The following is a 16196-nucleotide window of genomic DNA, read 5'->3' on the forward strand; positions in this document are numbered from 1 at the left end:
CCATTGTCTTCCCTTGGGAATTGGCTTGATCCTCTATCTCGCTAATGCGCTTCTCTGCGTTGTTTATTCTTTGAGAAGTAGCCTTAGAGTCTTTCTTCAACTGAACAATAGCCTTGTCCAGATTGTCAAACCTTACATTACAGGTTTCTTTAACGCTTTGTATTTCAGAAAGCAATTGGCTAGCCCACTTGGGGACGTGTTCCTCTTCACCAAACATTTCCGCCATGAGGCCGCTGTCTTTCTTTGCTCTAGCTCTGGTCAAACTACTGCCAGGCATTTAGACGCAGATATTTTACACACTAATAGAACTGACTGCGCATTACACTTTGAGACTTTCAGTTTTGGTTAAATCATAGTTAAGTCTGATTACCGCCTGCACCCGACTACTCCGCTCAGCTCGCCGGTGTCATCACGTGATACGAACAGCCTAATTGATCTCATTTTAACTAATGCTCCCTATAAATACTTATCTGTGGGAGTATTTGCGAATGATCTGAGTGATCACTGTGTTGTAGCCACAATTAGGGACATAAAGGTTCAAAAGGTTAAACCTCGTATTATTATTAAGAGAGACATAAAACATTTTGTGGAGCAGGGTTTTGTGCATGATCTGTTTGGGTTTGATTGGGGAAAAATCGATCTGTGTGCTGATGTAGAAACCGCATGGTCTTATTTTTATCTTGGTTTTATGGAGATCATTGATAGAAATGTACCCCTGCGTAAATTTAGAGTGAAGGGACGAGACAATCCTTGGTTTTCTGCTGAATTATCTATTCTCCTTCATGAGAGAAACAAGGCCTGGGCAAAGGCTAGGCAATCAGGCTCAGAGGTAGAATGGCTCCGTTTTAGGCAGCTAAGGAATAGCTTCATTTCAAATGTCAAAAGTGCTAAGTCAAAGTACTATTTGTCAGTTACCACAGAAAACCTAAATAATCCTAGGAAATTTTGGAAAGCCATAAAATCGATATCCACCGGTGAGATCCGTAATGAGCTACCTCCGTGCCTTACCACAGCATCTGGCACTATATCGGACAGGGCTACTATGCTAAATTGCTTTAATGAGCATTTTGTGTCCTGCGGTTCTATGTTTGATTCTGTTTCTAACTCTGCTTCTGTGAACACCCCAATCTGTGACTCTGAACAATGTGGTCTGGAAAACCCTTTCAGTTTTACTCCTTTTACTGTCAATGTTGTTCATGAAGCCTTATCTAAGCTAGATCCTAAGAAACCGGCTAGCCCGGACAACGTAGAACCTTTCTTTTTGAAGATAGCTGCAGATTGTATTGCTCTTCCTCTTACTACTCTTTTTAACCTCTCCCTCAGCACAAATGCAATTCCAAAAGTATGGAAGTCAGCGTCTTGCCTTTACTAAAAGGAGGGGAGGCAACTATTTTAAATAACTATAGGCCAATCTCTAAATTGTCAGTTCTGGCAAAGGTGCTCGAACGCCTAGTGAGTGAACAGGTAAAGGAGTTTTTATGTAAAAATGATATCCTGTCTAAACATCAGTCAGGCTTCAGAAAGCAACATAGCCACTGCCACACTGCCACAATGAAAGTGGTGAATGACATTACGAGTATTTTAGATAATAAGCAGAGTTGTGCAGCTCTATTTATTGACCTTTCCAAAGCGTTTGATACCGTCGATCATTGCATCTTAAAGCAGAGGCTACTCAGTATTGGCATATCCAGCCATGCAGTGGGTGGTTTGTGAACACCTCTCTGAAAGGTCCCAATGTGTTCACTTTGATGGGCTGTCTTCTGAGTGGTTAAACATTGCTAATGGTGTTCCTCAAGGTTCTGTTTTAGGTCCACTTTTATTCTCCATATCAACAGTTTAGGTGAAAATGTGGATGAAGCTACTTTACATTTTTATGCGGACAATACCGTGATGTACTGTGCAGGTCCCTCCATTAAGGAGGCTGGTGTTAAATTACAGGCTGTTTTTAACATTATTCAGACTCAGCTTGCTGAACTTAAGCTTCTTTTAAATGTTGATAAAACCAAGGTAATGCTATTTTCAAAAGCTAAAAAGACACCAGAGCCTGTTTTGGATATTGTTACAATGCAAGGACAAGTACTCAAAGTGGTTGCCTGTTATAAATACCTTGGTATCTGGCTTGATGATTGTCTTGCTTTTAAACTTCATGTCAATAACCTGCTTAAAATGCTGAGGGTTAGACTAGGTTTCTTTTTCAGAAACAAGTCCTGTTTCTCGCTTGAGGCCAGGAAAAGGCTAGTCACTTTTTACCTGTGCTGGACTATGGTGATTTGTTGTATATGAATGCACCTGCCTATTGCCTGAACAAGTTAGATGCCGCCTATCACAGCACACTGAGATGTGTCACAAATTGTAAAGCACTTACACATCACTGTACCCTGTATGCCAAGGCAGGTTTGCCATCACTTACTGTAAAGAGGCTCAGTCATTGGTACACGTTTATTTATAAAGCTTTGTTGGGTAAACTCCCGTATTATATCTGCTCTCTGATAACACAGAGAGTTGCAAGCAGCTATTGTCTGAGATCGCATGATGTAGTATTGTTAGATGTGCCAAGAGCAAGGACTGTCTTAGGTAAGACAGCTTTTATGTGCGCAGCTCCACTTGCTTGGAACAATCTTCAGCAAGAATTGAAACTGAGCAATCTCATTCCTCTGCATGTTTTTAAAGCTAGTCTAAATGAAATGCTTGTTGATACTATGGGCACTTGTAAATGTCTATAACTATGTAAATGTATCCTGTAAATATAATGTATAATGTCCTTTATTGTTTTATGTTTCATGTGGAACCTATATGCTGCAGGTCTCCCTTGAAAAAGAGATCTATGATCTCAATGGGACCAATCTCGTTAAATAAAGGTTTGAAATGAAATGAAATGAAACAATTACGTGCTATCACGTCAGATTCTCCAAACACCAGAAAAGTCTCCAATAACACCAGAAAAAGTAGCTGAATTTGTCGCTAGTCGCTTTTGACAAAAGAAAGTAGCCAGAGGGTTTGGAAAGTCGCCCGATTTAGCGAGAAAGTCCCTAAATTGGCAACACTGGCAACAGCAGACTGGCTCCCTCCCCCACATCTACAGGTGAAAATTACTTTAGCGACACATTCATCGCAAGAAGTGTAGCAAAAGTCAAGGCCGCAGATTCGTTGATTTATACTGCCACAGAGCAGATTCGTGAAGTTGTAATGACTGATTTGAGAGGTTGTAATCACCAAGTTGCAGTTGTAATGGAAAATATTTTTTTTTAAAAACAATTCTGCAAGTGAACATTTCATCACCAAGTTCATTTTTGTATACAAGCTACAAAACTTTTTTTTGTCTTCTGTGACTTCAAATTAGTTTCACAGATGCATGGATATTTTATACAAGTGTAAATGTATGCACACAGGCTCAGATTTTTTTTCTGCAATTGCTCAGATCAGGTTTTACAAGCTCTCGCATTTTGCACCATATCTACCTTCATATTTATAAGATAAGATAGAGCTTTATTGTCTCCCTTAGGAGAAATTTGTCTTGGGAATCGAGATAATACACATAAAACATTCAGGTCAATCAGTCATAGATACAGAACAGAGATCACATATCACATGGCAAAGAAACAAACAAGAAACATACAGGTACAGCACTTTCCCTATCGCACATATCCCTATTGCACATACATAATCAAATATTCAGCAGCTTGATTGACAGTGGATTTATCTTTTAAGTTACATTTTTATATGTCTGTGGATCTAGGGTACATCTTTAGTGTTATGGGTAACCAGAGCTAACAGAAGAGAGCAAAAGGCAAAGACTTCCCAAACCCCAGAAACATGGTAGCACTGTGCTCTTAACAAGCACATTGGTGTAACACCCAACAGTAGTTCAAAATGCATCTATTAGCTTGTATGATTATTCGTACAAGTAAACAGCCGCACCAACGCCTCCAAAAACAACGTTGCTCGAGGTCCTAAATGGGTCAAACTGTATCAAGCACCCAGGACTAGACCAAGAACCCAAGTAAGTCTAGGTCTAAACTACATAGTATAAGTCTGTTGTGTTGACAAGATACTTGGGCCTGGCTTTCAATATTAAACTGAATCTGAGTGGACCAGCAATCTACATGGTCACATATTACATTCTAATCATTAACTATCCTTGGGTCCATTTTGTTTGTTTTTTTAAATGTATTGATGCACGTTTTTCGGGTGGGTTTTTTAATTTTAGTGTTCATATTGGACTAATGAAGACTTCTGGTTCCCGCCTTCCCACAGCCATGAAGACCCATCAGGCTATATGAGGTTATTATCTCTTTCGATAAAAAAAGTAAAAAAATGTAAATGTATAATATATACTAAAAGTGTGCTATGTATTCTGTCATGAAATTATCAGATAAACAAGTGGAACGAATGTCTTGCTTCATCTTGTATCCCTTGGTGACACACAGATTTATAATGTGGAACTACAATATGTATGTTTATACAGGTTTCACTCACAATTTCTGTTAGTTTTGGAGATAACGCTTTTTAAATTAATTTTTTTTTTTTTTTTAATTCAGCTCAAGTTAATAACCTTCTAAATGAGGAACAATGAATGAATCCAAGCATGAACATTGTCATGCAATGACAAACCCTAACCCATGATTCTTTACACCTCCAAACTCTTTTGTTATCGTTTTGATTCAAAGCCTCATATAACAGAACATATTGATAAGCAGAGGTAGGAGAAGTACTCAGATCTTGTACTTAAGTCAAAGTAGAAATACCAGAGTGTAGAAATGCTCTGTTACAAGTAAAAGTCCTGCTTTCAAAATGTTACTCAAGCAAAATTAGAAAAGTATTAGCATCCAGTTACACTTAAAGTGGACCTACCATGCTATATTTGAAACATATATTGTAGGGCCATACCTATATAAAACATGTCTGTGAATTGTTTTTTTTTCAAAATACCAAACAGATCATGCATTTTAGCCATGCCTCATTTCGCTCTATTTGCTCTTTTCCAGCCCTGTTTTTGCAGGGGCTGATTCTACTTTTGTGGCAGACTACAGCGCCACTTACAGGCCTGGCATATGTACTACAGCGTCTCCAGCGCTTTCGAGCGGTCTCTCATTCCCCTGATAGGTGGAGAGTTGCCCATATAGGCGGAGCACCCCTTTTCTGACGTCAGAAAAATTCAAATAATAATCAGCTCCGTTGCAGCCCCGTTTTTAGAGATTTGGGTATGGAGGAAAAGAGAGAGGGTTGTGTTTTCTGACACTTGGTGAGTTCCCTGACACACCGGGGACACATATTCATGTATAAAAAACGTACAAAAGTGCATTTTGCATGATAGGTCCCCTTTAATGTACCAAAAGTAAAAATACTCATTATGCAAATTGGCCCATTTCAGAATAATATATATCATATGTTTTGATTATAATTATTGATCATTAAAGTGTTATCAAAGCTGGTAAAGGTGCAGCTAGTTTTAATGACTTTGTATACTGCAGGGGAGCTTGTGAATTTACTCCAGGTGTAACTAAAGTCTGATTTAAGAGTTGGATTACATTTCCCGTCATTAATCCAAATCTATAGAGTAACTAAAGGAATTAAATAAATGTAGTGGAGTAAAAGTACACTATTAACCTCTGAAATGTAGTAGGATAGAAGTACAAAGTAGCAAAACAATTTAAACACTCAAGTAAAGTACAAGTACCTCAAATTGTACTTAAATACAGTACTTGAGTAAATGTCCTTAGTTACTTAAAAGGTGTCCTATCATGGAAAATGCGATTTTGGATGTCTTTTATACATGAATATGTGTCCCCAGTGTGCCAGGGAACTCACAAAGTATCAGAAAACAAAACCCTCTCTCTTTTCCTCCGTACCCAAATCTCTAAAATGGGTGTACAACGGAGCTGATCCAGATTTGCTGCCGATATGACGTAATATCGGAAATGTGGGCTGGCTTTACACCCACGGCCCTATCAGAAACGTTGCTATCAGAAACAATGCACGACGTGTTTTGGACGTAATATGGTCTTTGTTTACATTAGCAAGCATCCTAACACTCAGAGCTAACCTGTACTGGAGAGAGTATGTTTAAAAAAGCAGGATATAAAAAGGAACTCACTTTGTAGTAAACCCGCCATAAAATAAGCATTTGAGCTCCATACTGTTTCAGGAATAATCCTTGGAGTGGTTTGGAACATGAGATGGCGTTTAATCACAGCAGCATTTAGCTTTATCTGAGCAGAGCAGACAGCCTGCTCGTCACCGAACTCACAGTGTGCCTGGTGCTCAAAAGGGGGCGGGGCCAGTAGAGATCAGCCATTCTCTAACAGGACTGAAATAGAGAGGGATATGAGGGATGTCTAAAATGCTTGATCTGTTTGGTATTTTGAGCAAAACACATCATAGATATGTTTTTTATATATTTGTATATATCTGATACCCATGATCCTAAAAATAGCATGATAGGAGATCTTTAACACCACTGCTGATAAGACTGTAACATGGTGGCTTTGCAGCCTCCTGTTAGTAACAAAACAGACAAATTGGCCTAGGCCGTGTCAGGAACATCTGAGCCGGCGGCTGCAGACCACACCGGCCCCGCTCCTCTTAGCTCAATACTGACTCATTAGCCCTCTCGCCCTGGGTCCCCAAGGACCTGTGACCCCCGCTATTGTCTGGCTGGAGCCTATCCCGACCAGAGCCTCAGCGCCAAACAAAGCCCTGTCATTAACTCCGGCTCTGCTGCCCCCTCTGCCACAACCTGCTGCCCCCTCAGCCTGTCTGGGATTAAATGAAGAGGGTCAGACAAACACGCCGCAACATTCATGAACCTTAACCCCCCTGACCACCACCAGCACCCCCACCATGTGAAAAGAGGCAGGGAGGGGACAAGCTGTTTATAGGCCATAGAGAAACAGTGTCCATCAACCTGCTACTGCGCAAACACAGATGTGTGAGATATACTGGTGTGCAAGCTAAGTGCATAGTGAGGGGGGGGGGGGGGGGGGGGGGGAGGCAATAATGGTTGCAAGCAGTTGTTTGTTTTCTCGTTCCTCAGTCAATAAACCAACATGTCGGAAAAGAACACACAGACATTTGGACTTGCTAAGCAGAGTGGTGGATGTATACAAGTATGATGCTGCTAACGATCACAAAATAAGAAAATAATTACAAATACAGTTTTGATATTATATAATTATAATCTAGAATAATCTAAATAGATATATAAAGATAAAAACAAATCAATTAAATGATATTCTTAAAACAATGCTACTTTCCCAGAATGAATCTAACATTTTCATTATAACTTAAATCTTATTTAGTGATTTAGGTATTGCATGTTGCCTAAAAGACTTCTCAAGTTGTTATGCAAATTTCAGAGTTTTAAAATGTAGACAAATACGGTATGTCTTCCAGCCCTATAGGAGCACTTTCAGCAATTTAAGATATCCCTTAAAACATCCATCCCTTAACCCATAGAAAATAAAATATACCATCAAATGTGAATTTTATCAAATTAAATTAATTATTATATTTGGGACTATTATAAGAGGTAAATAGTTTCCGCCTTTTCACATCTTCTCAGAAGGCTGGACTACAAATCGGTAGAGGAAGGACGAAGAACAATTACAATGTCCAAGTTGGACTAATTGTAAGTTGGCTGTGAAATACTCCCTCTGAAACCCTTTCACCCATTGATAAAACAATTGATTTTGCAAAAGTATTGATCTATTTTGTCCAGGCGTTGATGGACGTGATTATATGCTATTATATTGACACAAAGCTCGAAGCATTATTAGCAACAAATGTCTAAAAACACATTCTTTTCTTTCTTACTTCAATAGCACAAACAAGGCACATAACACAGGCCTCAGTCTTCAATAGACATGTTCTAGCTGTAACAGGTCATGCACAAGACAAGAAAACAGTGACTTTGGACAAACTATTGGAGATAACAAAGTTTTTCGAACTTCTGACATTGAGCACTTTTGAGACAGGAAGGTGATAAATGGTGCTCAAGATCTCCCTCTTGTGCTTTTCATTGGCTGTTAAACAGCCTGTGTGGAGTTAACCCAAACATGGATCTCTAGTACCACCCTTTGGACTTAACTCATACTGCAGTCAGTCTACAGGGTGCATCACTTTAGAGAAAATCCTTGTTGCAAGGCATTTTACAACTTCATACTGCATGGTCATTTCAAGCAGGCTTTCATGTTTTTTGTAAATACTATATGCAATTTGTATGTACTATGTTAACGGGACATAGCTCTGGAGAAACACAGGCCTGTCATGTTTGTTTGTATAGCACCTTTCAACATGGCAATTTACACAGAGTAAAACATAAAGGCGTACAGGTTAAGAAAAAGTATAAGGCAATATACAAAATATTAGAATACACACAACAGGATTCATAAGAGATGGATTTAAAATGATTTCAAGGGTTAAAACTAAATGTAGGATAAAATAACCTTAAGTAGGATGATGAATACACTACTTGCAAGACAATGCAAGTACATTAGAATTTCCACTCATTAAAAGCTGTAGCAAGAAGAAAAGTTTTGAGCCTTGATTTTGAAAAACTGAGACTTCAGGATTTCTAGAATATTATCAAATACTTGGTGAATAACAACTAAATGCTGCTTCTCTATAGGTTTAGTCTACAAGTATAACTTCAAACACAAAAAATGCACTTAGTAGACTATTTGAATGTGCCAACATTAGAGACAACTCAAGAAAGAGACCGAATCAATATCCTTTTTATGACACCGATTATTAAAAGCTTACTGTAAGATCCTCAAATGCAACATAAACAATTATAAAATGTAATCGTTATGGCAAATCCAAGGCTACTAGTGAACTAAATGAAGACTCAGAATGAACAGTAGTAGTAGTAGTACACCAGTAGTAATTTGATTTATTGTTGGTTCATGCTGGCAATTAAGCAACTAAGGGTTTCGTCTATAAAAAGGTAAAAAAGTATTGAAAAGTCACAGATTGCATTACATCAATATGGACTATTTCATATGTTTCGTTATATCTGAACAATAGTGTTTTTACAAACAAATGACATTCGTGTAAAAAAGTAAAAAATCTTTAAAAATTCCTCTTTCAAAAATAGCCAGAAATCATTTTTTTCTAGATTTAATCACCCATTTGTTGGAGTTGTAGCCGATTTGAATTGCTTTGTTTTCCTTTTTCTTTTTTCTTTTTTAATTAGATGATTGTTGAATTTATATTCATATAAACTTGCCATGGGGAACCCCTGCACTTTTATTATCTAAATGACTGTTTCCACTAAAGAGAAGAGAGAGCTATGATTCTAAATCACAAATAGTATATAACTCTTATCTGATTAAGTAAATTCATTGGTCAAAGGGTTGGTGACCTACCTGCTTATTGGTCCATGTCCATGCAGTCTATAGCAGGAGTTCCTCTTGTTAACCAGCCCAGCACTGAAGCAGCATCACCTCACAGGCTCCACTTTTATAGTCTGGATCGTGCAGCACAGAAAACATTGGGGGGAATAGATTTCCAGGACAAAACCTGCCCCTCAATTGATCCGACCTTGAAAAAAATAAATACATTGTCATTGATGCCGCTCTTTGTTAATGCTTTTGTTGGCAGAGTGATTCACATCCAAACAGCCGACCTCAATCGGCGAGCTATTAAGAGACTCTCCTGTCATTACGCAGGGAAGGTTATCAATCCGATGATTGTGACTCAACAGCAAAGTCAATAACAAGAAGTAATACCCTACAGCTGGACTTTCTAAATGTGAGGCTTGGAGATTACATTTGAACATCTGATTGGTATGGACATATTTAGAAATTCATGACGCAGTGGAAGAACTTCTGCTCATTAGGACTATTTACCTGGGCCCCAGACTATTGCACCGTCCACAAGGTAATATCGTGTTTCCAGCGCTTTATTGTAGGGAGGCTGCACCTTCTTTATTGGGAAAAAAGCCACAATGATTATTCAAACGTCTTGAAGACTATTGAGCCACCAGAACAAGGCGCAGTCGACTGTTTGAAAGTTATGGCTATGCTGTCTCCAGGGGCCCCGTCACCGATAATTAGCGATCAATCACGAATTAGTTCAAAAGCCTGAAAAGCACACCGAGAGCACTATTAGATTGCAAAGATTCACTGCTCTCCAATAATTGCTTTGGATTTTTACAGGGGAAGCAAGGTCCCGTTTGTTTATCACAGTGTCTCATCACTGCCATCATGAGGGAGCCACCATGACAAATATCACTCTGAAGTGTTTACTTAGTTTTGGATTATTATTAATACACATTAAATACTTTAATTAGCCCTATAAAACTGTACAGCTGTCTTTTGGCCCAACAGATGAAGTATTCACGTGCATTTGACAGTTCAATTAAATCAGAAATTATCTTGAACAATTGATTTCAATAAACAGGGTTAAGTGGAAACGTTCTTTTGTTTTCAAAATTAAAAAAATAGCAAAAAAACACCTGGCTACAGGAACCGATAAAAAGGTATAAAACACAGCAGCTAAACAAATAATTATGCAATATTAAAACAAATAAAAATTAGATTAGACGTATTTTTGGAGGCCTTCTCCAAAGGCATTTGGAATATTGTAAAACATAAGTTCTGGGGAAACTAACCTGTTTGATAAATGCATGAACTACAGTCGAGTACAGCGCCACGCCAACTTAAAGGTGGGGTATGTAATTTATTTCAGAAACACTGTTATATTCCATGGAATGCTCTTAATGTCCCGATAGCAATGAATACATTAAATGCTTTGACAATAAATACATTAAAAAATGTCATCTGTGGAAGCCGTAGCGCTGTAAAAAGCACCACCAATCATTTTAGCCGGCCCGGCCACAATAGCTGGATGGCCTACCTGACTGTCAGCCTTCCATCTGTGCACAAACTTATCTCGTACCCTCATTGGTCATGTGCGCGTTCGTGTGTGTTGGAGGAGGGGCTCTGTAAGCAGGGGTGGTGGGTACTGTAAGCCAGTGCAACAGACCCTGGATATGTTTGAGTTATCTTAATTAACCCTAACAAACGAGATCTCGCTAAGCGGTCCTACGACGCTGGTTATCAACTCGGTAAATCAAGCCAGGGGCTGCAGTCGAATAGTCCAAAAATCAGCTCCTAAGTTCTAACCCTATCGTCTATTCCTTGACCTCTGAGTGAAACGTCACGGGGTTAAGGGATAGTGGATAGGAGAATTCAAAAGGACTTAGGAGAAGAGACTGCGGTACTTTAGAGAATCGACTGCACTTTCACTATCCGACGTGTTTATGATGCGCCAGCGGACGTCATTTTGTGCGTCTGCTGCTGTGGGGAAACTATGGAAACTACAATTTTCTATACAGCGGACTACAACATGGATGTTTAATAAGAACGAGGGACTACTGTAAACCAGGGTAGGATTTTCACCGGCGGCCATGACGGCCATGCTCAAAATACTACATTATTTTATATTTTCCAAAATCCTATGGAGAAATCCCATTGATTCTGAGACGAGGGAACCGGTAGTGGTAAGATGCTAACTCACTTCCGTGTTTTAGGACTCGTCACTGCATCACTCCATTGCAATGATACCTTAATCCTATAAATATATATATATATATATAGTGATCGTACATTTCTACTCACCTTTTTTTTATTTTCCTAGAAAAATGGCTTTCACTCAGCTTCTGTTTCTTGCTGTTATTTTGCAGAGTCTGGTGATAATCATGTGTTTAATCACCAGCAATTTATTTTACATTACACCTATTCGTATATCGCTTTTATATTTATTGATTAAAAAAAACATTGATTATAGCAGGGGTTGTAACTTGTCACAATCTGCTTCTCCCCTTACCTGCTGCACTCCAGTACTTTACCACTCACCACGCCTCAACCTCACCCCACTAGCAGGCTCCGCCCCCCTCATTAGCTGACATGTGCTCCCAGCTGCATCTCATCTCCAATCAAGCCACTTTTTAAGCCTCTCCTGCTCAGTTGCTCCTCTGCTGCCATTTTCATGCAATACTCTCCAGCAATTTGAATGAAGCCGGTTTAAAAGAGTATATATGTTTTATTTTAATAGTAGCCTATATTACGAAGTTCTCAAACAGTCATGATGTTTTACACAGTCTGCTACAATAAGTTTTGGCATGCACATTCAACAATGGTTTGTAGTCTGTCATTAAAACTAAAGAAGACTGTCCAGTCTCATGTTCCGCTGTTGTCCTCTGACCTGCCTTTTTCGTCCGATTCCCAGTAAACCCACCAGCCTTCTGAGATCTGCTTCCCTTCCTGCTTGGCTATCCCAACTTTCCTACCTACCAGTGGCGAACCGTGTCTATCACAACTGGACCTTCTGTAGACACACACAGCCCCCCCCCCCCCTGGCGGCATTATAATGTCCGTCTTTTCACTGAATTGTCGTCTTGAAAAGGGTACTCACAAAAATTCCGCAACAACTTCATCTTCACCTGTTGCACTTGTCATTTCAACGTTAAAAACAATAAAACGGCATGAATTGCTTCGTCGCATTCATCTAGAATTCTAGATCCTCTGTCTCGAGCCAGTTAACTAGCGGGCCTTCTAGAGCAGTGGTTCTCAAACGGTGGTACGCGGAGTCCTAGGGGTACGTTGGAGTACTGCAGGGGGTACGTGAGATTTATTTTATGTTAATGAAAAAAAAAAACATAAGTAATGCATTTAAACAAACTGCTAATAGTAGATTAACTACTTTATTCAAAGGTTTACAGTAATTCTGGATAATAAAATGGGAAAAATAAAAGGGGTGCTCTCTTTTCCTCTCCCTCTCCTGACAGCCCGTCAGTCTCGTGCAGCTCGCTGAACCTGTAATAAGTGACCCGACAGTAAAGAATAAATATATTTATAACTAGTTTAGCTTGTTCCAGAGTAGATAAACAAGCTAAGTGTGTTAGGTCTAACTGTGTATTTAATTTTGCTCCACTCAACGGTCCGTCACAACGGCGGAGCTGTGATCATGCAGAATGTGTTCTCCGTCAGCAGCAGCTGATCTGATCTCTGATCTCTCTCTCGTGTCCAGTTATACTTCACTCGCGTTTATGTCCAAATCCATCAGATCTAGCTAGTTCTAGTTAATTATTTGACTGCCTGCTTATCAAAGGACACCTAAACGTTGCTTGGATATCGCAGCATTATGCATATGTTTATATGAGGGGTCAAAATCACATGCTCATAAAATGCTCATATATTTTTTTCTCTTCGTTCCCCACGCCCCAAAATAAATAAATAAATAAATATACCAATTTTAGGAAAAGTAACGAAGTTTGAGCAGTGTGGGTTTTATATTAACAGAGTTACACATATTTCAAAACGGGAAGTGTAATAACTGCAGTTTGCCTCCCTGTCAGAATGACAAAGGTCCTCAGTGAAGCACAAGCCCATGTTTCTCACTACATTGTAAGTACAACTTATTAAAAAGATCAGTTCAATGCAACTAATGTCGTCTTAGTGTTATTGCATGATGTTAAAATTGGTTTGCCATGAATTTAGTGATGGATTGTAAACATTTGAAATGTAGCATTTAAGTGTTTCTCAGTTACAAGGTTGTTGTTTTAATAAATCAGACACTGATGGTGCTGCAGCACTGTACCTCTTTATATAGGCATTTATTCCTTAACAAATAGTGTTTGCGCTGATCAGGGGGTACTTGGCTGAATTTCTTTTTCAAAGGGGGTACATTATTGAACAAAGTTTGAGAACCACTGCTCTAGAGTACCCTGGAACCGAGGGAAACTCTGAAAGAATACGCCCATTGGCTACAAATCAATATATGATTGGTTGATCAAACTGTCAGTCCAAACGTACGCTCTCATTCAGTGCAACGGCCAGGGCATTCTATCAAGGATGTAGAATACCTTGGTTGAAGGATATTCTACCCAGAGACCCAGAACAAGATCTGATTGGTTGCTTTCTTTTCTAACACAAAACCACTGAAATGAGTAGTGCATGGTCCGAGAAGGACACACAAATCAACGTAACACTGTACTACGCTCTGCATCAGCCAAACGACTCGCTGCGCCCTCGCTGCGAGGGGGACCCAAGTTCCCATCTGCAAAAACACGTGGGTTTGCTGTCCTGGCTCCAAGATGGTGGAATGAGCTCCCCATTGACATCAGGACGGCAGATAGCTTGCACATCTTCCGGCGCAAACTGAAAACTCATCTCTTTCGACTCCACTTTGAGCGTTAGAACTATTAACGAAGCACTTTTATACTAATAAAGGACTGGCTTATCTAAAGCCAGTTGAGTAGCACTTGAAATGTTTGGCTCTATGAAACCTGATGTACTTATATGATTCTGTTTTCTTCAAGGTTGTGTCTTCCTGGTCGAATGTACTTATTGTAAGTCGCTTTGGACAAAAGCGTCAGCTAAATGCAATGTAATGTAATAATGTAATGTAACTGTAATATTACAGATCAACAACACAGATACCATTCTTATTTATTCATTTTATATACATTTTATTTATATTATTATTTCGATGTTTTGTTTGTTTTATCTGAGTGTTCCAGGGTATTCTCTGAATACCTTGAAGGCCCTGACAGTTCGCCACTGCTACCTACTGGCTTCCCTTTCTCTGCTTAGCCCTGACCTGTCTTCTGCCTGTCCCTTACTGGCCTGTACCTGCTGAGTTTTGACACTAAACGTCACTACCAAATGTTGCTAGTTTGCTCTGTGTTCGCTCTGTGTTTGTGCAATGAGGTTGGTCCGTGTACGTTTTGTCAGTTTGATTTTTCGTTTAAACCAAAAGCCAAAAAACGAAAATACCAGCCTTTTCCCGTTTTTGATTTAAAACGAAAAAACGGAAAACCAAAGCCGTTTTCCCGTTTGTGTTGTCTGAATCAAAAGATGGATAACGAGAAAACCTAATAAAAAAAAGTCTCACAGTCACAAGACAATATGTAAAATCATGAACAATAGCCACATTCAGAGACAGTGACACGTCATCAGGAAATGCTTTCAGCTGGAATGCTTTCAGCTGGAATCATTTTCAGGTGAATCACTTCAGCTGGAATGCTTTCAGGTGAATCACTTTCAGCTGGAATGCTTTCAGGTGAATCACTTTCAGGTGAATCCTTTCTAGCTGGGGCCCCAGGAAGCAGCAGCAGCAGCAGCAGCAGCAGCGCCACAGAGAGGAAAGCAGGGTTCATCATTCTGACGTCGGACTAAACCTGAGAAATAATGCAAATATCATTACAAATGCCAAGATTTTTCCCAAAAACAGAACCACCTTGTGTCAAACAGTCACAACTATCTCTACTGTAACATACCTGTAGGAGTTCTCTGAATCTTTCTGAAGAAGCTCCTGCTTAGTCGTGATGGAGGGACTCCTGGTCAGTATCATTTATAGTTCTCTTCCACACCTCCCATTATACTGAAGCAACCAATCACCACCTATCAGGCTGATATCCAGCTGAGTCATTATACATTTCAAAATGTTCTCACAGTCACAAGACAATATGTAAAATCATGAACAATAGCCACATTCAGAGACAGTGACATGTCATCAGGAAATAAAAATCTCTTCCTTGTTTGTTGAAAACACAGTGATGTGTACGTGTGTGTGAGTGTGAACCAGATTATGATTATTGCAGAAATGTCTCATTTAAGTATCACTGTAACTTCCTTCTCTGGTTTGATTTTCCCAGTTTGAATTCACATCTCGCTACTAAATATTCACTTCCCATTGTTAGGATTGATATTAGGGTTGTAATTAGTATGTAAGTTGTGCCCGCCTGGCCAACATTTCTATAGCCTGTAGGCCTACTGTTAATTGCCTATGCAGTATTACCCGTCTGGCCAACACTTCAATAGCCTGTAATAGCCAAAACTTCTATTATTTGTTCATTTCTTACCAAAGAGGTTGCTTTTGTGTGGAAGTTCCTCCACAATGATCAGTTCAGAATCAGAAACAGGTTTATTTTCAAGTAGGTTAACACCACACATATAAGGAATTTATTAATTTTTTGGAAAACTATAAACACATTTATCAGTTAATTAGTTAAAACAATTCATTTAACTCTTCTCTGGTTTTGGCAGAAACAGTTATTTCTGAAATGTGTTGGGACACTTGGATGTATCCCTTTTAGTATGATAATTCAACCCAGTCTCACGGCATTTCGTGTTCACCAACATGATTTTTAATCTATTGATTCGTGTTCACCAAGTCCACTAAAAACTGCT

General features: G+C 39.2%; 1 long non-coding RNA gene across 1 annotated transcript; it reads right to left on the minus strand.

Annotated features, from left to right (window-relative positions):
- Window positions 1–14446: 14446 nt before the first annotated feature.
- LOC117562116 lies at window positions 14447–15323 on the minus strand. Its single transcript, XR_004571491.1, has 2 exons — window positions 15284–15323; window positions 14447–15184 (listed from the first exon to the last, which is right to left on the minus strand). It is a non-coding gene; the product is annotated as an uncharacterized LOC117562116 (long non-coding RNA).
- Window positions 15324–16196: the final 873 nt, after the last annotated feature.

Source organism: Gymnodraco acuticeps, unplaced genomic scaffold, assembly GCF_902827175.1.
Source record: "Gymnodraco acuticeps unplaced genomic scaffold, fGymAcu1.1, whole genome shotgun sequence".
NCBI classification, from domain to species: Eukaryota; Metazoa; Chordata; class Actinopteri; order Perciformes; family Bathydraconidae; genus Gymnodraco; species Gymnodraco acuticeps.